This window comes from Triticum dicoccoides, chromosome 4A, assembly GCF_002162155.2.
Source record: "Triticum dicoccoides isolate Atlit2015 ecotype Zavitan chromosome 4A, WEW_v2.0, whole genome shotgun sequence".
Lineage (NCBI taxonomy): Eukaryota > Viridiplantae > Streptophyta > Magnoliopsida > Poales > Poaceae > Triticum > Triticum dicoccoides.
In genome coordinates this window covers 213,573,568-213,598,135 of record NC_041386.1, presented here as the reverse complement: position 1 = coordinate 213,598,135, position 24,568 = coordinate 213,573,568, and positions in this window count along the sequence as shown.

The following is a 24,568-nucleotide window of genomic DNA, read 5'->3' as shown; positions in this document are numbered from 1 at the left end:
CTGTCTGTCATTCTCGAAAGGATCCCGTGATGCCATTTAGTTAGTAGGCATTCTATTTCTGGGTTCTTGAGCCCAAGATTCACCCTACTTACTTCATGTTGATAGTGTTTGCTAGTTCCTTTAGGATATTAGTAACCTTTGCGATAGTCCTCGAGGTTCGTGGTATTTTCCTCTCCCAAATACCATGAACTACTTATGGCAGAAGTTCCTCGTTGAACCGAAAGATCACAACCAGAGTGCTCTTGATGAGTTCTTGATTCTATGTTGTGACTCTGCCAGTTCTACCTTTCTACATGGGTTATCCAGAAGAAATATGTTGAACTCGTTCGACATGCTAATCCATGCACCCACAACTCAGTAAACCGTATGTTCCTTTGAGTTGTCCCACTTCACCTATATTCCAACCATCATCTATCAATTGATAGACAAGGGTAGTTGTGCATTCGTGTTATCGATGCCTATTATTCATGTAGTCCGTCAAGCCATTCTATTCCGGAATGACTAGGAGAAACAAACTCCGACACCTCATCCATTTCTTGGACTGGTCAAAGTAGTTGTATTCCGTAGATCAAAATGCCAATCCAGCTTTTGTTCTGTTCTACCTTAGAGTATTACCCCCTTTATGTTCGGATTGTCATGAGAATTGCAGCATCTCTCATGAATTCTTGATGCAGTGATACTTCTTGCCATCATTTATCATTCCTCGGTCCCGTGTTGTCACAACTGGAATGCCGACAAGTGAACCGATGTGTGAAATCAATACTCCTAGCAACCGTGCTGCTTGGTAGTTAATGGACATTAATATCGTTCTTAGCGTGTTGGTTATCGAATCACTATTCTAGGATTGATCGTGTTACCTTGTCCTTATTTCTGGTGCACTCTTCGATCTTTGAGTTAGGATTGAATCCCTTGCTCTTCTAATCATGTCGTCTTGCCTTAAGAAGCAAGATTGTTCTCGAGCTTAGAGACATATCGGTGGTTCATGATTTTATGGATATCTTCACAGAAGTATCACCAGGCCGTCCCCTGACCGATATGTTGATTTTGTGATCAAGTTGGTTTTCCAATAAACGACTCTTTCTCCAAGAATCTGTGTTGGATACCCCTGAGCTACTTGGTTAAGCCAAACAACAACTTGGAGAGTTGGAAGATAAAAGCTTGTCTACCTTAGTTCATGTTAAGGGATATCTTCTTATGTGTGTGTGTGTGTTGAAGAAAGATGATATCTTCATTGATTGGTCCTCGCGGTCAGTTATTGGATCTATTATCTTGTCCAAACATTGATTTGAGTGTGGGCTATCTCAAATCAAATCAGAACCAACGATGTTCGTAATGTTGTCTTATTCGTGGTTGATCCCTCGGGCATACACCATTACATCCTTTGGTCTGACCAATGGTATCGCCGTGTTCACTTAATTGTAGAGTTCCATCTATATGGAAGCCTTGTTGAGCCCATTGACAACATTTTCATCTTGTCCATTATTCATGTTGAACATCTAAGTTAGCGTTGGAAACTTTTGAAAGCATTTTCTTCGTGCTAGCTCATGAAGTTTATGTTTTGATGGAAGAAGTGACTTCCTCTAATTCGCGTGCATATGATGCAAGTTGCCACCGTGAATTTGAGAAAGTTTGTTTTGCTTCCAATGGAATCATCCCAAGTCAGTCATGCATATGTGCAAAGTATTATGTGGTCTGGAGACTTGCAACCTTCATTCTATATGAATCCCTAGCACACCAAGCCACTGATTGATTTGTTCAAGGAAAAGAAGTTCTTAAGTGCTAATCCTTAAGGACCCAAAGGTACATGCGCAGGACTTCACTCTCCGGAATGATGGTTCCTAATCAGAACTTGATAGCGTTTTATTGTAAGACTACTATGTGGTCATGCTTGTCTAGGACAGCGTGTTCACATGTTGTAGCAGAACCAGCTCATGTTTTGGAGCTTGCTATCGCAGTTCATCTCCTGAGAATCTCGCAATGTCATCTCGTCGATTTGTGTTGAAAACTTTCATTTTTCTTTCTAGACTCAATGAGTCTGGAATATCCTGACACCAACAAGATCTGAATCTCAGGCAGATGTGATGGTTGGAACGTTTCCAAGAGCTATAATGTTGGTCTCTCTGTGACCGGTAGAATGGATGTCGTGGCCAACACACCCAACCGGAAGACCTATTATTGTAGTATCTTGCTTGAAGAAGTTGGCCACCTCCCCATAAGGATCTCGTAGAATTATTACAGTAGTTGTTCCTTATGGATTTTTGTGTTCCCGAAGTCCGACCTTTTACTTGATGTTTTAGATACCAAACCATATCAATAAATGGGTTACGCTAGCACATCAAGGAGAACATTAGAAGCGGAGTGCTAAATGTCTCTCGGTCGATCATCCCGATTTTGATCCCTTGGCCTTGCTAAGGTGAAATCTGAGAAAGTGTTATCTTTCTTTGCATCTGCATCCTCCACCATTATTCATCATGGTAGTATGTTGTGTTGCCAGGATCCTTGACACGAATATTGGTAAAACTTGTTGAATATGGAAATGCTCAAGTTCTTGAGAGCATGTGCAATCACTAGGATTTATCGTCGACATTAATTGGGATCTGCTCTCAGTTTCCTCAGTTATGCTATAACCTTTACAATAGTGGAATCTCTCTCTAATGTTGGGTTTCTCCCCAGTTACTAGAATCATTCCCAGTATTTGCATTTTGTTCCCAGCTTGCACCGCCATTGTGTCATCCTACTATGGACTACCCTTCTCAGTAATTACTGATCAGGATCATCTTCAAAGTGGTCCTACCATGGGTTCCATCCATTTCCGATGATAAGCAAAAATCATCCATTACATTGTCTTCAACAAGGTAGTCCACATCATCCAGTCTAGTCCGGGTATGCCATCCCTTCGTACTCTGCCAAATGATTGTTGTGATTTGCCTTAGGCTGGTATAAAGAGTTTCAATGATCTCTGAATCAAAAGTAATTCTTTTTGCCACTTAAGGGAATATTTATGCGAGTCACCTTCCTCGAAGATGTCTCGTTATGGTATCATGGCAACTCAACACCTCGCTACGTTGACAACCGTTCACCACCTTCTTAAGTGTGAAATTGTTGTCTACCTAGTGAACCTTCGTCATCTGTTACACTCCATCCCTCTGGATGTATGTTTCATGTCTCAGCTCGAGAGATGTTTCAATACCTCATTCCGTGAGTTGATCATCGGTTGTTCGATCTTCGAGAAGATCGATCTTTCTAGAGTTTTTCCTTTTCCACTCATTGTCATGTTGGTTGGAGTTCTCAGAGCAAGACGTCGAGACAAAGATGGTGCCAAATCAATGTTCTTACAAAGTGCAACCTGGATCGTGAAGATTGTGTTAGTTTGCATTTCCCCTTCATCTTACCCTACGCTTGAATCTCGGCCGCGATTCTTGTTTAGTGGGGGTGAGTTGTCACAGCCCCAGTTCAGGCCTTGCCTGCCTTTGCATTAGCCTCCATGCATCATGTCTAAATTTTATGAAACTTTGGAATGGGGGCTGATAAACCCTAGCAGCAAATGAAATTCAACTAGGGTCCAGATAAAATCATTTTCGCTGAACCCAAAGTGCCCTTCTAAAATGTTCATCATCTTTGCCTTGGTCTAGAACCTGTGACAAAAATGGTGCACACTTTTCTAGGACAACAGAGGGTCACTGAACTAAATCATATAGTATTTGCATTTGGGCATTTAAATGCTATAAAATATTTTAAATGTCCAAATATTCATGAACTGAAATGTTTGCTATTGCAAATAATCCAAACAGTGGACACAAGAAGTCTCATGATTTTTGAAAATGCTCTAGCATTTTTAATAAATCCAAAACAATTACAGAAAATAGAAAACAGAAAGAATTAGAAAAGAGAGACAGGGAGAGAAGGACTTACCTCAGCTTACCTGACGCTTACCTGCAGCCCACCAGTGTAGTCGGCCCAACCCAGCAACGGCCGACTTGCCAGTCGTCTTCAACCCAGAGCCAGAAGGACGACGGGCGCGTGCTCGTCGCACGCTGGCCACGCGCCGGGCCACCTCCTGCTTCCCGCCGCTGCCTCGTCGCCCTGGACGCCTACCACGATGCCACACAGCCCTCTCGACCCTCTCTCACTCTTCCCCGGCCTCGTCCCCTCCTCTGCTCTCTCCCCGTGGCGCCACTGAACAAACTCGTCACCGCCGCTCGTTGCCGCTGTAGCTACCGTGCTCCTGACGGCCACCCGAAGTGCCCAGGAGCTCCGCCTCGACCACCTCTTCCTCCTCGCCGAGCAATGCCCCACGGGAGCCCCTACAATGCCGTCATCATTGTCGTCTTAAACCTCCAGCGCCCGAGATCGCCGTTGTCATTCTGGCCACACCAAATCTTCCCCGAGCCGCTGACGACGCCCTCTAGATCGCTGTGAGCTCCACCACCTTTCCCCCTCCTCCCCGAGGTTGTTCCTGTCTTCTAGTCGCCTCTTCCACCGAAGCTGTGAGCTCCTTGCCGCCGGCGATGATGCAGACACGGCCATGGGCACTGCAGCCCGTGTCCGAGCACACCAGGGTGCTCAGCGCGTCTTCGCGAACCCGTAGCCACCAGCAGATCCCCATCCCACGCTCCCTAGCACCCAAACTCGACTGCTCCCGAACTCCAGCCGCCGCCGCGAGCTCGTTTCCGACGAGCTCTGGCCACCCCAGCTCCAGCCGCCACCACCACTGGATGATCCCCACTGCCAGTTCCCCGTAGATGCTCCGCACGCGCCAAATCGGGCCCTGTAGTGAAATTCAGACTCCCTCCGCCGCAGATTTGGTCGCTGGCGGTTAAACGCCGGTAGCTGACGTGGCTCCGTTAGCTTAGGTGCTAATCATGTTTAGTTAGTGCCCTGTGTCAATGACGTGTGGGACCCCGAGCTTAATTAGGTTAGTCTAAGTATCCTGTTTAGATTAGTGCTAATGTTGCGGACCCCATGTGTCGGCTTTGACTTTGGCCTAGTCAGCGTTGACCGGTCCCACCTATCATCCACCCAAACCAGCCCTGAGTCACTAACCAATGGGTCCCACTGGTCAGGTTTGACCAGGGGCAGCCCAGTTGACCTGCTGACACCAGGCTTATGTCATGCTGACCTCATAATCATTTTCTGGCAATTTCAAATTTCGGAAATGAATTATAAAATCAAAAAAATTGTTTAAACTTCTAAAAATCATAGAAAATCAACTGTAACTCCAAATGAAATAATTTATATATGAAAAATTATCAGAAAAATCCAATCTATCCATTTGTACCATTTTCATGCATGTTAGAATAACTTATGACTACTATGTAGGGCAAATGAAATAAATGGCATTTGAATATCCACATATGGAGTTTGAATTTGAACCTTGGGTTCAAACCAACTTCATTTAATTGGTTGCTAGTTGCATTAGTTCAATCAACAACATATTATCATGTCATGAGCATGCATCACAGTATTGCATTACATTGATTGTGTTTCTTCTCTGTTGCCGGTATTTGTCCCCTCTCAGTAGACGTTGTTCTGATGATGAGTTCGATGACACTGATGAAGAGCTATTACTATCTTCAGAAGTGCCAGGCAAGCAAAACCCCCTTGTTCATTCCGATACAATCCCACTCTCTCGCTCCTGCTCTCTTTTACTACATTAGGACAACATCGATTCAACTATTACATGCTGCGGCAGCAGAACCCCTTTTCCTCTGCATGACCTGTCATTGCCACAGTAAATAGATGAAACCAACTAGCATGAGTAGGAGTTGTTTGAGCCCTGATGTGCCTACTCATTCATGCTTGTTTGTCATGCCTGCTACTGCTTAGAGTTGAGTCAGGTCTGATTCATCGGGGATGAATTGGAATGGTGATGAACATGTCCTACTGTGTGTAAGCTAAGTGTGTGAATACGATTTGGTAAAGGTAGTGGTGAGAGGCCATGTAGGAGTACATGGTGGGTTGTCTCATTGAAACCGTCCTCAGCAACTGAGTTATGTGTTTGTGATCCATGAACAACTACTATCACACATTGGGCCCGAAACCAATGGACCCTCTTGACTTATTTGGTGTCTCGGGAACCCTGCACACATCGTTTCGGGCTGTGAGTGACACCCCGGCCGGATCTCCTCGCAGATGGAACCCGAATAGGCGGTAAACCTGGACTAGAGACTTGTGTGGTTAGTCAGGTCGTGGCCGACTCCCTCACCAGGCTTCCGCTTAAAGGTTGCCGAGATACACGATGTGTACATGGCGGTAAGGGGAGAGAGCGTGTGTGAAGAAATACACCCTTGCAGGGTTATAAATGATCTATTCGAATAGTCATGTTCGCGGTAAAGGACTTCTGGGTTGCCTATACAGTTCATAGACAAGTGAAAGTGGATACTGTAAAATGCGCAAGATAAGCGTGAGTGCTATGGATGGCGTTCTCATAGGGAGACGGGAGCGGATCCATAGTGGTGTATTGATATGGTGAATATGTGGACTCATGTGCACCACCTCAAAAGAGTTACTTGTAGTCGTAGTTTAGGATAGCCACTGAGTCAAAGCTGGCTTGTTGTAGTTAAACCCCACCATCCCTTTGTTGATAATGATGCATATGTATTTAGTTCTGATGTAAGTCTTGCTAGGTACATTTGTACTCACTTTTTATTAATTTATGTTTTTGCAGAGAGACTTCAGTCTCGCTAGTAGTTCCATGTGGACTTCGACGTTTAGCTTGATACCTCAGCTACGATCTTGTGCCCTCGGCAGGATCTGGTAGATAGTCAGGCTTCTCAGCCTTTTTCATTTGTAGATGTTTGTACTCAGACATGTTAAGCTTCCGCATGTGCTTTGACTTGTATGCTCTGGGTCATGAGACTCATGTTTGTAATATCTCGCTCCTCGGAGCCTATTGAATAAATACTTTGATTCGTAGAGTTTTGCTGTGATGCCATGTTGTATTTACACATATCGAGCATATTGTGTCTATGATTGAAATGCTTCGTATGTGTGGGATCCGACAACCTAGTTGTCTATCCTTGGTAGCCTCTCTTATGGGGAAATGTAGTCTGGTGCTTCCACTAAGCCATGGTAGTCTGCTACAGCCCGGTTTACCGTAGTCCTGCTAGCCCAGCTACTACTGCTCCAGAACACCTTGACTGGTCGGCATGTGTCCCACTTTGTTCCTGTGTCTGACCCTTCGAGGAAATGTCACGCGGTGACTTCCGTAGTCTTGCTAGCCTGCTACAGCCCGGGTTCCCGGAGTCCTGTTAACCCAGTTGCTACAGCCCGGATTCACACGCTGATGACCGACACGTTCGAGGTTGGGTCATGTATGCATGTCCCCGTAAGTTAGCGGCAGTTTGGGTTCATGACTAGTCATGTCGGCCCGGGTTCTTTGTCATATGGATGCTAGCGACACTATCATATACATGCGCCAAAAGGCGCAAACAGTCCCGGGCCAGGTAAGGTGGCACCCATGGGAATACCATGCGTGAGGCCGCAGAGTGATATGATGTGTTACATGCTAGATCGGTGTGACTTAGGATCGGGGTCCTGACAGGAGGCAACGGCGCGGCATTGGCGGCGCGGGGCTACGGTGACGGCGCGGCATTGGCGGCGCGGGGATACGGCGGCGGCGCGGCAGGCATCGGCTGCTGCTGCTGTTGCTGTGGGCGGTGGCGGTGGTGGTGGTGAGAGGGGTCGGGGGCGGCTTATAAAGCCTCGGGGGTGCGGCTTGCGGAAGGGGGCGGCGGCGACGGAGTCCGCCGGCGGCACGAGGCGCGGCGTTGGGAGGAAGGCGGCGCAGCAGGCGGGCCGGCTTGCTCGGCTGGGCCTTCGGCCCAGTCGGCGGGAATTTTTTTAAATTAAATTCTGCCGAAAACAAAAATCCTAATAAAATATTTAAAAATCCTAAAAATGCAAAAAATACCGTCTAAATAAAATATCTAGAACAAAGTGAACATTTTTCTGCCCTAAAATGCAGTTTTGAAAAATGCATATTTTTTCTAATTCAAATAAAATAGCAATAGAATTCCAAATAAAATATCTAATTAATTTTAATATTTTTCCTCCAATATCCCCCTCTGATTTTGGAGAAGTTATTCTATCTCCTCTCATTTATTTTAATATTGGAAATATTTCAGAGAGAAAAAATTATTAAAATCAAAATGATCCTCTTTTCAAATTTGAGAAAATTCAAATTTGAAAATAAATGAAATCTCCAACTCTCTCCTTGGGTCCTTGAGTTGCTTAAAATTTCTAGGATCACAACCAAAATGCAAATAAAGTATGATATGCATGATGACCTGTGTATAACATCCAAATTGAAGATTGGGATGTTACAATTCTTCATGAGAAGATCTTTGGTAGTGAGCTTGGACGCAATCTTGGCGGCACGACGCTCCAATTGCTCCTCAAGAGAGAGTGGATGAGCGGTAACTTGACGATCTTGAGCGTCGTCATGAGCTTTTTCTTGATCTTGAGCTTGCTCTTGATCTTGAACATGCTCAGTGGCAAGAAGTTGACCTTGGGCATCACTTGGTGAATCACCACCATCTTGAGGTTCATCTTGCCCTTGATCTTGTTCATTTGGTTGAGGGCCTTCACTTTGTTCTTTGGAAGCGTGTGGGTCTTGGGTTGGTGATTGTTCCACTTGAGTGGAACATTGTCATTCTCCTTCGGCCACAAGGGGTTACTCAATGGGTAGGATATAGCCAACACCCATTCTTCTTATGGCTTGGGGAGCAATTTCATCAACTACATCACAAGTACCACTTTGCTCCACTTGGGATCATCAAACTCCATGTTACAAGTCTCCTCAATGAGTTCTGTGGAATTGTTGAGGACACGTAAGCATGAGAGTTTGTAGCATAACCAACAAATATGCCCTCATGAGCTCTAGCCTCAAATTTAGACAAACAAACACCTTTCCTGAGAATGAAACACTTACAACCGAACACCCGAAAGTACTTGAGGTTGGGCTTCTTGCCGGTGAGTATCTCATATGGAGTCTTGTTCAAGCCTTTGCGGAGATAGAGCCGATTGGATGCATGCCAAGCGGTGTTGATGGCTTCGGCCCAAAAGTTGTATGGAGACTTGAACTCCGCCATCATGGTTCTTGTTGCGTCCATCAATGTCCGGTTCTTCCTCTCCGCTACACCATTTTGTTGAGGGGTGTAAGGTGCGGAATATTGATGCTTGATCCCCTCATCACTAAGAAACTCATCCAAGGTGTAGTTCTTGAAGTCGGTGCCGTTGTCACTTCTTATCATCAAAATCTTTGCATTGTGTTGACGTTGAGCTTCATTTGCAAAATGGATGACGGTTTGTTGGGTATCACTCTTCCTCTTGAAGAAATATACCCAATTGTATCTTGAATAATCATCCACAATCACCAAGCAATACTTTCTACCCCAAGACTATCAAAGGATGGAGGCCCAAAGAGATCCATGTGAAGGAGCTCCAAGGGCCTCTTCGAGTAGATGATAGTCGTGGGAGGGTGAGCCTTCTCATGTAGCTTTCCTTCGATACTAGCACTGCAAGCACGATCTTTGGCAAAACTAACATTTGTTAGTCCATGGACATGGTCCCCCTTGAGAAGACTTTGCAAAGATCTCATATTGACGTGGGATAAATGGTGATGCCAAAGCCATTCCACGTCAACTTTAGCCATTAGGCATGTCGCGGTCTTAGTGGGTCGCTCCGAAAAGTTAATCACATAAAGACTGTTCTCATTGTGCCCAACAAAGGCTAGTTTAATAGTCTTGCTCCACAAGAGGGCCATGGTATCAATATCAAAGAAAGTGGCAAAGCCCATGAGTGCAAGTTGACGAAAGGAAAGTATGTTGTATGCAAGGGACTCAACAAGCATGACTTTCTCGATCGTGAGATCATGAGAAATGACAACCTTGCCAAGACCCAATACCCAATACCTTAGAAGATGAGGCATCACCCCATTCGACATTGGTGGGCATAGATGAAACCTTGTGCACGTCCACCACCAAGTCCTTGCTTCCGGCCATATGATTCATGGCTCCACTATCGAGCAACCATGATCCCCCACCGGAAGAAAACACCTACAAGAGATCAATGCTTGGTTTTAGATACCCATTTTGTAATGGGTACTTTGATGTTAGTAACAAGGGTCTTGGGAACACAAATAGACCATTCAATGTACTCATAAGAAGAACCAAAAAATTTGGCATAAACATGCCCATCACTAGCACGCCATAACACATAAGAAGGGTTAAAGTCGCCAGCTTTGTTGGAAGGAGTGGCATTTCCCTTCTTGACACCACCACCCTTCGCAATGTTCTTCTTCTCAGAAGTACCCTCTCCCTCCTTCACAAACATTTGCTTGACAGGAGGTTGTTTGGTCTTGTCATTCTTCTTCTTATTCTTGGACTTGGGTGCAAACCCAATCCCCTCCTTGCCCACAACTTCCTTTTGAATGCTCAAAAGGTCGTTGAGGTTCTTATCACCTTGTATGCAAGACACAAGGCCTTTCTCAAGTTGCTCCTTCAACTTGGCATTCTCCCCCACAAGATGCACACACTCACAACATAGGTTAGTAGCATTTGCATTATCAATTAAGACTATATGAGGAAATGTGGCTTTCTCTTTGGCTAGCTTCACTTGGAGTTGATCAGGAGACTCTTTGAGGCTAGGATGAGCACTCTTCAAGGCCTTGTGAGCCTTATCAAGTATATCAAACTCCTCCTTGAGTCTAGCACGGTCAACCCCAAGTTTGGCCTTCTCAGAATTGAGCACACGAGAAACAACAAGAGCATGATCAAGATCATTCTCTAATTTAGCATGATCATTGTTATGTGACTCCTCGAGAGCCAAACGATGACCACGCTCTTCCTCAAGCACATTAGAGAGATCCAATATCTCATTGGAATAGTCACGACTATGCCCTTCCATCTTAGAGATGGTGTCTTCGTGAGCCTCAATCATGTCATTGTCTTCATCAAGTTGTTCCAAGAGAGCAACGAAGTGCTTCTTGGATTTACCCTTGAGCTTACTCATAAAAGACTCAAACTCATTTTCATACTCCTTTGTCCCCTCACTTTAATCAAAGCAATCCATCAAGGAAGGATTAGTAGTGATGGTAGTTTTGATGTTGGGGGTTACCTTGTTGGTGGCTTTAGCCATGAGGCACTTGGCGGTGATGTTCTGGTTGGTTGAATCGAAGAGGGACACCTGTGGAGTTGTTGCAATGGCAACGAAAGCCATGGCAACCATGTCACCATCTTCATCGTCCTCATTGTACTCTTCTTGTACCACCAACCCCTTGGGAGGAGTCTTCTTGGTGAAGTTGTTCTTGTTGGGGAAGGACTTGGCCTTGTATTTTTGAATGAGCTTCCCACCATTGTCCTCCCTCTTCTCGTATGGGAAATCCACAACAAAGTGACTCACATTGCCACAATTATAGCACGTTCTCACATGTTGCTTGCCCTTGGCACCACTTGAGTTGTTCTTGTTGAAGTTGGGCCTTGTGTTCTTCTTGTTGCCCCAAAATTGCCATGAAGCAAGAGCCATGTGCTCATGATAGGCATATTTGGTGTCTTCGGGGCCACTCTCCTCTTCTTCCTCTTCATCCTCTTCTTCCACACTATCCTTGGCCTTCAAAGCAAGGTTGCGCTACTTTGATTGTTGAGAATGCAACACCACATTGTCGACGGTCTTGTCCAAGATCCTCATTGCAACAAACTCATCCAACACTTCACTTGAGTACAAGGAGTGAAAGTCCGGCCTTTGACGGATGGCAGAGGACATGGACTTATGGTAGGGAGTCATGGCCTTGGGAAACTTTCTCTTGATCCAATTGTCATCTGTATCCTTGCTCCTATGATCTCGGAGTGAGACAGCGAGAGTGGTTAATCTTTTATAAAGCTCTCAAGGTTCTTCATCTTTAATCATTGCAAACTCATCGGCTTCATCTTGCACCACTTCAAAGTTTGAGCGTTGAATGCTTGCGCTTCCCTTGTAAATGGAAACAACATGTTGCCATGCTTCCTTGGACACGGTGAAAGGTCGGAGGTGCGCAATATCTTCGGGAGGAATGGCTTCTTGGAGAATGAAGAGAGCGGACTCGTTGAATTGATGATCCGCAGCTTCTCTAGGAGTGAAGTTGCTTGGGTCGTGCGGGTAGAAACCTTGCTCAATAATTCTCCAAATATTAGTATAACTATGATTTAAATGATGTTTAAAGCGATACACCCAAGAGGCAAAATCCTCATTTTTCACAAGCTTAGGAGGAGAACCAACATGATTCATATGCGTGGAGGGAACCGGTCCTCCATAGGTAAGTGGAGGTTCAACATGGGCAAAGATGCCACTCCCACTTCTACCACCAGGAAAAGGAACATTATCACAAGTAGCTTCCCCCTTATTGGAGTTAGCATCCGTCACCTTGTTAGTGGGGTCAACCACTTCCAACAGTGCGGTGGATAGTTTAAGGCCTTCAAGAAATTCCTTAAACATGCCTTTAACCTCGGTCGTCATGGAGGTTTTCAATGTGTCCAAAGCCACATTGAACTCCTCATGAGAGACCAAGGATCCCCCATCGGCCGCAGACAAAGGGGGACTCACATCGAAGTGCTCCTCCACCTCATCTGTGGTGTTAACCATACTCTTTGGATGGCAAAGTCCTTAATAAAGAGACGAGGTTCTGATACCAATTCAAAGGATCGATATGGTTGACTAGAGGGGGTGAATAGGCAACTAACAATTTTTAGCTTTTCTTGACCAAATTAAACTTAGCATCAAAATAGGTTGTCTAGATGTGCAACTAGGTGAGCAACCTATATGATGCAACAACAACAAGCACACAAGAAAGCACGGGATACAACACAATAAAAGTTTGCACAATAAAGGTAAGAGATAACCAAGAGTGGAGTCGGTGGAGATGAGGATGTGTTACCGATGTTCCTTCCCTTTGAGAGGAAGTACGTCTCCGTTCGAGCGGTGTGGTGGCACAATGCTCCCCAAGAAGCCACTAGGGCCACCATATTCTCCTCACTCCCTCACACAATGCGAGATGCCGTGATTCCATTGTTGGTGCCCTTGAAGGCAGCGACCGAACCTTTACAAACAATGTTGGGGCTATCTCCACAACTTAATTGGAGGCCCCCAATGACACCACGAAACTTCACCATAATGGAATATGGCTCCGTAGTGACCTCAACCATCTAGGGTTCTCAAACACCCAAGAGTAATAAGATCCACAAGGGACTAGTGGGGGAATCAAATTTCTCTTGGTGGAAGTGTAGATCGGGGCCTTTTCAGCCAATCCCTAGAAAATCAACAAATTTGATTGGCTAGGGAGAGAGACCGGGCAAGAATGAGGTTTTGAATGGCAATGGAGCTTGGGAGAAGAGGTCAACCTTAATAAGAAGAAGACCCCCTTTATATAGGGAGACAAAAATCCAACTGTTTTCTGCCCTATGCCCGCAGCTAATCGGTACTACTGCTACTAGGAGCGATACTACCGCTTAGGCGGTACTACCCCGTACAGGCCTAACATACACTGGATGTACCTACGGTAGTGCCACCGGAGAGGTACTACCACTGCCCCTAGTTGTACCACCGCTTAGGGATTTTAGACCTGGAGAGGCAGCAGTAGTAGAGGGTGCTAGGGCGGCAGTAATGTGCGAAGCAGTACTACTGTCCTAGTGCCGCTCTACTACCGCTTAGCACAAAGTGGGAACAAAAGCTTGAGGAAAACCCCGCAAGCGGTAGTATGGGTTGTAGTACCACCAGAGCAGTACTATCGTGCTACTACCGCCCTACTACCATCAAAAGGAGACCGGCAATAGAATGTTGCACGCTCGGGGAAACCCTAAGCGGTAGTGCCACAGAAGTACCCAGCGGCACTACCGCATAAGAGGTACTTCCATGGGCACTAGCGGTACTACCGCTTGCAAGACACTAAAGCACCATAGAAAACATATTGAAATGCTCCAGAGAAGGGAAAGGAAGCTGTGGGTGCATATGGGGCCGTGTACGTGTCGATTCCACCCATGCCTTCCTAAGCAGACCCCCTCTTAATAGTACGGCTTTCCTACGACTCAAATCCACCGAAAGAAACGTACAGAACCGCCGTCTTCGATAGGCTCCGAGGGGCACCGAATCATCTAGTGCCTAGACATGAGATATCTGAAATGCTCAATGCACACGATTAGTCCGCAAATGCACTATCATCAATCACCAAAACCACTTAGGGGGAAATATGCCCTTACAAAAGGTATTAAAGCTGAAGATGTTAAGAATTTACCGCCTATTGAAGAAATACATGGTCTTAATACTCCGAAACAGGTAGTAGAGGTAAATTCTCTCTATAGATTTGATGAAGGTGATATTCCTCATAATAAGTCTGCTAGTAAATGCATGGATGAGTTTGATAATTTTTCTGTTAAACAAGAAAACTCCAATGCTTATGTTAGTAGCAATTGAAACGTGATGCTTATATGCTTGACCTCTTGGATGATTATATGAGTAGAACTGTAATGATCTTATGCTTATTAGCAAAAATGCTTCTATGGTAAAAACTCAAGTAGAACAAGTACTTAAGGCACAAGATGATTTGCTCAATGAGATGAATAGTAAGAACAATGATCATGCCGTTAGAGTTATGACTAGAGGTGGTAAAACGATCCAGGAAGCTTTGTATCCTGAGGGCCATCCTAAGATAATTGAACAAGATTCTCAGATAGTTAATACTGGTGCACCTAGTCCTTCTAATAAAAAGAAAAGGAAAACTGATAGGACTTTGCATGCTTCTAGTGAACCTGTTATAGATATACCTTAGAACCCGAATGATATTTCTATTTCCGATACTAAGACATAATCTGGTAATGAGCATGAACCTAGTGATAATGTTAATGATGATGTTCATGTTGATACTCAACCTAGCAATGATAATGATGTAGATATTGAACATGTTGTTGATCTTGATAACCCACAATCAAAGAATCAAAGTTATGATAAGAGAGACTTCGTTCCTAGGAAACATGGTAAAGAAAGAGAACCCTGGGTTCAGAAACCCATGCCCTTTCCTCCTAAACCATCCAAGAAAAAGCATGATTAGGATTTTGAGCGCTTTGTTGAAATGCTTAGACTTGTCTTTTTGCGTATGCGTTTGACTGATATTCTGAAAATGTCTCCTTATGCTAAGTATATGAAAGATATTGTTACAAATAAAAGAAAGATACCAGAAGCTGAGATTTCCACCATGCTTGGTAATTACAGTTTTAAGCGTGAAATACCAAAGAAACTTGGAGATCCAGGAATACAAACTATACTATGCTCCATTAAAAGAAACTATGTTAAAACTACTTTATGTGATTTGGGAGCCAGGGTTAGTGTTATGCCTTTCTCTTTGCATCTTAGACTTGAATTGAGTAAGTTGACACCTACTGAAATATCTTTGCAAATGGCTAATAAATCAACTGCTATACCCATCGATATTTGTGAGGGTGTGCATGTTGTGGTTGCAAACGTTACTATCTTAACGGATTTTGTTATTCTTGATATTCCCGAGGACGACAGTATGTCGATCATCCTTGGTAGACCCTTTTTGAATACTGCAGGGGCTATTATTGATTGCAACAAAGGCAATGCCACTTTTCATGTTAATGGTAATGAGCATACGGTACACTTTCAGAAGAAACAACCTCAAGTGAATAGCATTAATTCTATTGGAAAATTTTCAACTATTGCTATTGGAGGTTTTGAATTCCCTCTTCCTACTGTAAAAAAGAAATATGATATTCTTATTGTTGGGACGTGCATATCCCTGTTGAGGTAGCCTGTTGTTATTCGAAAATTCTTCGATTTCATGTCATTCGGAAGAAGTTTGTTAATAAGACTTGATCAACCTTGTTAATGGATTCCTTTTGATGGGCATAAGATAGATGAATTTAGAAAGCACAACTCTCTATACCCAATTTTTACTTTTTGTTATTTAGAATAAATAAAGCAAAAATGGTATTATTTGTCTGTTTTCTGAATTATTCATGCAATAAAAAATGACCCGAAAATAAAAGTTCTCTAAATGCCCTGAAAGTTTAGTATGATTTTTTATAGAATATTTTATAATTTCTGGCACTAAGAATGCACCAAGGGGTTGCACCAGTGGACCACAAAGGGTGGAGGGCATGCCCTACCCCCTGGGCGCACCCCCTACCTTGTGGGTCCCAAGTGGGCACGCCCTACCCCCTGGGCGCACCCACTTCGTCTTCCTCCAGAAAAAATCATCCCGTTGTTCAAACCCATGTTCTAGCTCATCTTGCTGCCATTTTCGATCTCCTTGTGCAAAGCTCCATTTGCAAAACTATTTTGGGGGATTGTTCTTCGGTATATGACTCTTCCAATGGTTTAATTAGTTTTTGTTCTAGTGCTTTATATATTGCAATTTTTTGCTGCTGTGGTGACCTTGTTCTTGAGCTTGCATGTCAAATTTATATGGTCCAAAGTAGTTTTGATGCATGATATAGCTTCTAGACACTTGTGGGAGTAGTTGCTATCAATATTGTTGAGTTTTGTTCACTTTTATTTTGAGTCACTAAAAATTTTAGAAATTTTTCAGAGGAAGAAAAATGTTTAGGAAAATTTACCGAGGTGGTTCCTCGAGGAAGCAAGCCCCAAGGGTAGCAATACGTGAGCCGGATCTCGAACCACCGAGGGAAGCTAGAGTACGGCCTTGTGAATGGCTGTTGGATGAATTCATGGTTCATGCTGGTTTCAAGGAGGAATTTGATGCATATGTACAGAATGCTGGCTGATGTCTACTACGCAACTTTATTCTTGTAGACACGTGTTGGGCCTCCAAGTGTAGAGTTTTGTAGGACAGTAGCAATTTTCCCTCAAGTGGATGACCTAAGGTTTATCAATCCGTGAGAGGTGTAGGATGAAGATGGTCTCTCTCAAACGACCCTGCAACCAAATACATGAAATCTCTTGTGTCCCCAACACACCCAATACAATGGCAAATTGTATAGGTGCACTAGTTAGGCGAAGAGATGGTGATAAAAGTGTAATGTGGATGGTAGAAATATATTTCTATAATCTGAATAAATAAAAACAGCAAGGTAGCAAATAGTAAACGGGCACAAAACGGTATTGCAATGCTTGAAAATGAGGCCAAGGGTCCATACTTTCGCTAGTGCAATCTCTCAACAATGCTAATATAATTGGATCATATAACCATCCCTCAATGTGCAACGAAGAATCACTCCAAAGTTCCTATCTAGCGGAGAACATAAGACGGAATTGTTTGTAGGGTACAAAACCTCCTCAAAGCTATTCTTTCTGATCAATCTATCCTAGAGTTCGTACTAAAATAACACGAAGCTATTCTTTCCGATCGATCTAACCAAGACTTCATACTAAAATAACACCAAAGCAAATTCAGATTCATAATATTAAATCCAACACAAAGAACTTCAAAGAGTGCCCCAAGATTTCTACCAGAGAAACAAAGACAAGAACATGCATCAACCCCTATGCATAGATTACCCCAGTGTCACCACGGGAATCCGCGAGTTGAGTGCCAAAACTTATATCAAGTGAATCAATACGATACCCCATTGTCACTTGATACGTCTCCAACGTATCTATAATTTTTGATTGTTCCATGCTATTATATTATCTGTTTTGGATGTTTAATGGGCTTTATTATGCACTTTTATATTATTTTTGGGACTAACCTATTAACCGAAGGCCCAGTGCAAATTGTTGTTTTTTTGCCTATTTCAGTGTTTCGTAGAAAAGGAATATCAAACAGAATCCAAACGGAATGAAACCTTCACGGGGATCTTTTTTGGAACAAACGTGATCCAGGAGAAACATCAAGGAAGCAGCGAGGTGGCCACGAGGTAGGAGGGAACACGCAGGGGGCCAGGCGCGCCCCCACCCTCGTGGGCCCCTCGCAGCTCCACCGACCTACTTCTTTCGCCTATATATACTCATATACCCTGAAAACATCCAGGAGCACCACGAAACCCTATTTCCACCGCCGCAACCTTCTGTACCCGTGAGATCCCATCTTGGGGCCTTTTCCGGCGCTCCGCCGGAGGGGGAATGGATCACGGAGGGCTTCTACATCAACACCATAGCTTCTCCGATGATGTGTGAGTAGTTTACCACAGACCTTCAGGTCCATAGTTATTAGCTAGATGGCTTCTTCTCTCTCTTTGGATCTCAATACAAAGTTCTCCTTGATTCTCTTGGAGATGTGTTCGATGTAATTCTTTTTGCGGTGTGTTTGTCGAGATCCGATGAATTGTGGGTTTATGATCAAGATTATCTATGAACAATATTTGGTTCTTCTCTGAATTCTTATATGCGTGATTTAAATATCTTTGCAAGTCTCTTTGAATTATCTGTTTGGTTTGGCCTACTAGATTGATCTTTCTTGCAATGGGAAAAGTGCTTAGCTTTGGGTTCAATCTTGCGGTGTCCTTTCCCAGTGACAGCAGGGGCAGCAAGGCACGTATTGTATTGTTGCCATCGAGGATAAAAAGATGGGGTTTATATCATATTGCTTGAGTTTATCCCTCTACATCATGTCATCTTGCCTAATGCGTTACTCTGTTCTTATGAACTTAATACTCTAGATGCATGCTGGATAGCGGTCGATGTGTGGAGTAATAGTAGTAGATGCAGAGGTCTACTTGTCATGGACGTGATGCCTCTATAAATGATCATGCCTAGATATTATCATAACTATTCGCTTTTCTATCAATTGCTCGACAGTAATTTGTTCACCCACCATAGATTATGCTATCTTGAGAGAAGCCACTAGTGAAACCTATGGCCCCGGGGTCTATTCTCCATTATATTATTTTCCCAACAAGTAGTTATTTTTGTCGCCGTTTATTTTGCAATCTTTACTTTTCAATCTATACAACAAAAATACCAAAAAATACTTATCTTATTATATTTATCAGATCTCACTTTTGCAAGTGGCCGTGAAGGGACTGACAAACCCTTTATTGCGTTGGTTGCAAGGTTCTTGATTGTTTGTGCAGGTACGAGGGACTTGCGTGTAGTCTCCTACTGGATTGATACCTTGGTTCTCAAAAACTGAGGGAAATACTTACGCTACTTTGCTGCATCACCCTTTCCTCTTCAAGGGAAAACCAACACATGCTCAAGAGGTAGCAAGAAGGATTTCTGGGACGTTGCCGGGGAGAAGTCAAGACATACCAAGTACCCATCACAAACTCTTATCCCTCGCATTACATTATTTGCCATTTGCCTCTCGTTTTCCTCTCCCCCACTTCACCCTTGCCGTTTTATCCGCCTCTTTTCCATTCGCCCTTTTTCCGTCCGTCTCTTTTTGCTTGCCTCTTGTTTGCTTGTGTGTTGAATTGATTTTTTGTCATGATGGCTCAAGATAATACTAAATTGTGTGACTTCTCCAATACCAACAATAATGATTTTATTAGAACTCCGATTGCTCCTCTTACCGATGTTGAATCTTGTGAAATAAATACTGCTTTGCTGAATCTTGTCATGAAAGATCAATTTGCTGGCCTTCCTAGTGAAGATGCCGCTACCCATCTAAACAACTTTGTTGATTTATGTGATATGCAAAAGAAGAAAGATGTGGATAATGATATTGTTAAATTGAAGCTATTTCCGTTTTCGCTCAGAGATCGTGCTAAAACTTGGTTCTCCTCTTTGCCTAAAAATAGTATTGATTCATGGAATAAGTGCAAAGATGATTTTATCTCAAAGTGTTTTCCTCCTGCTAAGATCATCTCTCTTAGAAATGATATTATGAATTTTAAGCAACTTGATCATGAGCATGTTGCACAAGCTTGGGAGAGGATGAAATTAATGATACGTAACTGCCCTACACATGGTTTTAATTTATGAATGATTATACAAAAAATTTATGCTGGATTGAATTTTGCTTCTAGAAATCTTTTAGATTCGGACGCGGGAGGCACTTTTATGGAAGTCACTTTAGGAGAAGCTACTAAACTCGTAGATAATATTATGGTTAATTATTCTTAATGGCACATCGAAAGATCTACTAGTAAAAAGTTTCATGCGATAGAAGAGATTAATGTCTTGAATGGAAAGATGGATGAACTTATGAAATTGTTGGCTAATAAGAGTGTTTCTTCTGATCCTAATGATATGCCTTTGTCTACCTTGATTGAGAATAATAATGAATCTATGGATGTGAATTTTGTTGGTAGGAACAATTTTGGAAACAATGCGTATAGAGGAAACTTTAATTCTAGGCCCTTCCCTAGTAATTCCTCTAATAATTATGGTAATTCCTACAACAACTCTTATGGAAATTTTAATAAGATGTCCTCTGATTTTGAGACTAGTGTTAAAGAATTTATGATTTCTCAAAAGAATTTCAATGCTTTCCTTGAAGAAAAATTGCCTAAGATTGATGAGTTGGCTAGGAACGTGGATAGAATCTCTCTTGATGTTGATTCTTTGAAACTTAGATCTATTCCACCTAAGCATGATATCAATGAGTTTCTCAAAGTCGTGAGAACTTCCATTGATGATTGCAAAGAAAGAACCGCTAGGATGCGTGCTAAGAAAGATTGCTTTGTAAAAGCATGTTCTTCTAGTTTTCATGATAATAATGATGAAGATATAAAAGTGATTGATGTGTCCCCTATTAAATCTTTGTTTTCCGATATGAATCTTGATAAAGTTGGGACTGGAGATGAGTCAACTTTAGTTAAAAGGCGTCCCAATGATTTGGAGTTTTTAGATCTTGATGCAAAAATTAATAAAAGTGGGATTGAAGGGGTCAAAACTTTACATAGCAATGAACCCACTATTTTGGATTTCAAGGAATTTAATTATGATAATTGCTCTTTGATAGATTTTATTTCCTTGTTGCAATCCGTGCTAAATTCTCCTCTTGCTTATGATCAAAACAAAGCTTTTACCAAACATATCGTTGATGCTTTAATGCAGTCTTATGAAGAAAAACTTGAATTAGAAGTTTCTATCCCTAGAAAACTTTATGATGAGTGGGAACCTACTATTAAAATTAAGATTAAATATCATGAGTGTTATGCTTTATGTGATTTGGGTGCTAATGTTTCCACGATTCCAAAAACATTGTGTGATGTGTTAGGTTTCCGTGAATTTGATGATTGTTCTTTAAAGTTGCATCTTGCGGGTTCCACCATTAAGAAACCTATGGGAAGAATTAATGATGTTCTTATTGTTGCAAATAGGAATTATGTGCCCGTAGGTTTCATTGTTCTTGATATAGATTGCAATCCTACTTGTCCTATTATTCTTGGTAGACCTTTCCTTAGAACGATTGGTGCAATTATTGATATGAAAGAAGGAAATATTAGATTCCAATTTCCATTAAGGAAGGGCATGGAACACTTTCCTAGGAAAAAAATTAAATTACCTTATGAATCTATTATGAGAGCCACTTATGGATTGCATACCAAAGATGACAATACCTAGATCTATTCTTGTTTTTATGCCTAGCTAGGGGCGTTAAACGATAGCGCTTGTCGGGAGGCAACCCAGTTTTATTTTTGTTTCTTGTTTTTGTTCCTGTTTAGTAATAAATAAAATATCTATCCTCTGTTATGATTGTGTTTTTAAAGTTTTAATTAGTGTTTGTGCCAAGTAAATCCTTTAGGATCTTCTTGGATGATTGTTGTTTGATCTTGCTGAAAATAACAGAAAGTATGCGCTCACGAGAATAATTTTCGTTTTTAAACAGAGAGTGATAAAACACTGATTCCAATTGTAGTATATCAATATACAAATTACTTAGGTCTTCCTAATTTGGTAGGATTTTTGTATTTACATAAGTATTCTAAACCTACAGATTACTTCAGACTTTTCTGTTTTTCACAGATTCTGTTTTCGTGTGTTGTTTGCTTATTTTGATGAATCTATGGCTAGTATCGTGGGGTATGAACCATAGAGAAGTTGGAATACAGTAGGTTTAACACCAATATAAATAAATAATGAGTTCATTACAGTACCTTGAAGTGGTGGTTTGTTTTCTTATACTAATGGAGCTTATGAGATTTTCTGTTGAGTTTTGTGTTGTGAAATTTTCATGTTTTGGGTAAAGATTTGATGGATTTTGGAATAAGGAGTGGAAAGAGCCTAAGCTTGGGGATGCCATTGGCACCCCAAGGTAAAATTCAAGGACAACCAAAAGCCTAAGCTCGGGGATGCCCCGGAAGGCATCCCCTCTTTTGTCTTCGTCCATCGGTAACTTTACTTGAGGCTATATTTTTATTCACCACATGATATGTGTTTAGCTTGGAGCGTCTTGTATGATTTGAGTCTTTGATTTTTAGTTTACCACAATCATCCTTGTTGTACACACCTTTTGGAGAGACACACATGAATCATAATTTATTAGAATACTCTATGTGCTTCACTTATATCTTTTGAGCTAGATAATTTTGCTCTAGTGCTTCACTTATATCTTTTTAAGAGCACGGTGGTGGTTTTATTTTATAGAAATTATGGATATCTCATGCATCACTTATATCATTTTGAGAGTCTTTTAGAATAGCATGGTAATTTGCTTTGGCTATAAAATTAGTCCTAATATGATAGGCATCCAAGATGGGTATAATAAAAACTTTCATATAAAGTGCATTGAATACTATGAGAAGTTTGATACTTGATGATTGTTTTGAGATATGAAGATGGTTATATTAGAGTCATGCTAGTTAAGTAGTTGTGAATTTGAGAGATACTTGTGTTAAAGTTTGTGATTCCCGTAGCATGCACGTATGGTGAACCGTTATGTGATGAAGTCGGAGCATGATTTATTTATTGATTGTCTTCCTTATGAGTGGCGGTCAGGGACGAGCGATGGTATTTTCCTACCAATCTATCCCCCTAGGAGCATGTGTAGTACTTTGTTTCGATAGATAATAGATTTTTGCAATAAGTATGAGAGTTCTTTATGACTAATGTTGAGTCCATGGATTATACACACTCTCACCCTTCCACCATTGCTAGCCTCTCTAGTACCGCGCAACTTTCGCCGGTACCATAAACCGACCATATATCTTCCTAAAAACAGCCACCATACCTACCTATTATGGCATTTCCATAGCCATTCCAAGATATATTGCCATGAAACTTTCCACCGTTCCGTTTATTATGACATGCTTCATCATTGTGAAATTGCCTTGGATGATCATGTAGTTGACATCGTATTTGTGGCAAAGCCACCATTCATAATTATTTCATACATGTCACTCTTGATTCATCGCATATCCCGGTACACCGCCGGAGGCATTCACATAGAGTCATATTTTTTTTCTAGTATCGAGTTGTAATTCTTGAGTTGTAAGTAAATAAAAGTGTGATGATCATCATTATTAGAGCATTGTCTCAGTGAGGAAAGTATGATGGAGACTATGATTCCCCCACAAGTCGGGATGAGACTCTGGACGAAAAATTAAAAAAAGAAAAAGAAAAAAAAGGAGGCCATAAAAAAGGCCCAGATAAAAAAAGAGAAAAAGAGAGAAGGGACTATGCTACTATCCATTTACCACACTTGTGTTTCAAAGTAGCACCATGATCTTCATGATAGAGAGTCTCCTATGTTGTCACTTTCATATACTAGTGGGAATTTTTCATTATAGAACTTGGCTTGTATATTCTAATGATGGGCTTCCTCAAAATGCCCTAGGTCTTCGTGAGCAAGCAAGTTGTATGCACACCCACTTAGTTTCTTTTTGAGCTTTCATACACTTATAGCTCTAGTGCATCCGTTGCATGGCAATCCCTACTCACTCACATTGATATCTATTGATGGGCATCACCATAGCCCGTTGATACGCCTAGTTGATGTGAAACTATCTTCTCCTTTTTGTCTTCTCCACAACCACCATTCTATTCCACCTATAGTGCTATATCCATGGCTCGTGCTCATGTATTGCGTGAAGATTGAAAAAGTTTGAGAATGACAAAAGTATGAAACAATTGCTTGGCTTGTCATCGGGGTTGTGCATGATTTAAATATTTTGTGTGGTGAAGATAGAGCATAGCCAGACTATATGATTTTGTAGGGATAACTTCCTTTGGCCGTGTTATTTTGAGAAGAAATAATTGCTTAGTTAGTATGCTTGAAGTATTATTATTTTTATTAAAATTTTATCTTGAATCTTTCGGATCTTAACATTCATGCCACAATAAATAGAATTACTTTGAAAATTATGTTAGGAAGCATTCCACATCAAAAATTCTGTTTTTATCATTTACGTACTCGAGGATGAGTAGGAATTAAGCTTGGGGATGCTTGATACGTCTCCAATGTATCTACAATTTTTGATTGTTCTATGCTATTATATTATCTGTTTTGGATGTTTAATGGGCTTTATTATACACTTTTATATTATTTTGGGACTAACCTATTAACCGAAGGCCCAGTGCAAATTGCTGTTTTTTGCCTATTTCGGTGTTTCGCAGAAAAGGAATATCAAACGGAATCCAAACGGAATGAAACCTTCGCGAGGATCTTTTTTGGGACAACCGTGATCCAGGAGAATTGGAGTGGACGTCAAGGAAGCAGTGAGGTGGCCACGAG